The sequence below is a fragment of the Austrofundulus limnaeus genome, unplaced genomic scaffold (genome assembly GCF_001266775.1).
Source record: "Austrofundulus limnaeus strain Quisiro unplaced genomic scaffold, Austrofundulus_limnaeus-1.0 Scaffold81, whole genome shotgun sequence".
NCBI lineage: Eukaryota > Metazoa > Chordata > Actinopteri > Cyprinodontiformes > Rivulidae > Austrofundulus > Austrofundulus limnaeus.
Genome location: NW_013952483.1, coordinates 1,182,387 through 1,183,961, shown reverse-complemented (window position 1 = coordinate 1,183,961; position 1,575 = coordinate 1,182,387). Strand labels below are relative to the sequence as shown.

The following is a 1,575-nucleotide window of genomic DNA, read 5'->3' as shown; positions in this document are numbered from 1 at the left end:
TAAAAAGTGGCGTACACAAGTTTCTGGGCTCAAATTGTGCGTACGCCAGTTTTATGAATCCGACCCCTGATCTTTTCATTTGTCATGATGTGCAAAAATAATAAATAATAAAATTCACAATATATTTTTTATTTTTATAATGTCACTGGCCATAAAGGTTCCTGAAAAGGCCTCAAAAAGGCCCACAAACCACCAGTTGATAATCACAGTTGTAGCTTGTTTTGCAGCTCTGAACACCTTTTATCAGTGAGCCGAGTAGCAGAAATGGGTCTTTTGATCGTAAAGGTTGCAGACCCCCGCTTTAACCTTTACCAGAGTGAGACACGATTACCAGCAACAGGTTGACGYTCCACCAATTAAAGCAGCTGTGGTCAAGAAGCCGACATATTCTAACTTTTCCTTGGACTTTACACAGCCTCTCTTCTTCTGGCATTTGACAAACAGTCATAAAACACTTCGGTTTCTTGTTTGAGTTCTCATTAACAGAAAGTAGTGGTCTGTCTTTGACCTTTGTTTTAAAAAAAATACATTCCACTTTCACATTCWACCAGGGAAACTCTGCTGTGGAATGGTTTCTCTCTTCTGTTCTGGAGCAGTTTTCATCTTACTTTAAAGTCATGCAGATGCAAATGAAAGGAATACATCAGCCTAGAGATTTCTCTTTTTTTTTTTCCAGACTCAAGACATAAATACTACTCTGACATAAAAAATAAAATAATAATAAAAAATAATAATAAAGGAAGTAAGTGTGAGCACAAAGATGAATCAGCTGCCTGTCAACCATCCGCAACCCTTACCCCACTAAGTAAAAAAGAAAAAAAAATCTGCATTTGTCCTAAAATCATCTTGAGCTGAATCCTCATGGAGAGCGGTAATGAGCAGCTGGCTGCTGAGCGATTTTATCTCCACACTTGGAATACATCACATCAAACACATACACTGCTGAAAAATTCATTTAAGCTGTCACACTAGTTTAAAAAGAATATAACAYGATAAAACCAGGCAGTTGTCAAAATGTTTACATACACAACTCATCACTTTTCTGCCTGACAAACAAAAAATAAAAAAAGAAAATGAAAAAAAATCATTTTTCCTTTAGAAGCAACAAGATATAGCATTCAGATTCAAAATGCATCTTTCAGCATATAGTCAGATGTGATAAAATATTAGTAAAACAAGCAAGCCATTAGCCTTGTCATGACAGGTAGGTGTGTTTATTTTACTAAATTATTTATATTATTGGACCACTTGATTCACCACTGCAGCTTGTTTGGATTTTCACTGCATTTTATTTAATGACACTGTCTTTAGGGCAGGGGTGGGCAATCATGGTCCTCGTGGGCCGCAGCCCTACATGTTTTACATTTTTCTCTGCTCCAACACACCTGATTGAGTCACTGAACTACCTCTTCCAAGTTCTGCAGTATGGAGGACCGACACTGACATAATTAGAAATAAAAGCATGAACCTTTAAATAAATAAATACATTTAAAATGCACCAAATAAATTAAAAAGGATAACTTTACCTATAATTTAATTGACCTTCATATTTATTTTTCCAGCTTAGTTCCAATA

At 35.9% G+C, this 1,575-nt stretch overlaps 1 protein-coding gene across 1 annotated transcript in view; it reads right to left on the bottom strand.

Annotated features, from left to right (window-relative positions):
• Window positions 1-1,575, bottom strand: part of LOC106519732 (SH3 domain-containing RING finger protein 3) — a 115,534-nt gene that overhangs the window by 35,809 nt on the left and 78,150 nt on the right. The window lies entirely within an intron of this gene.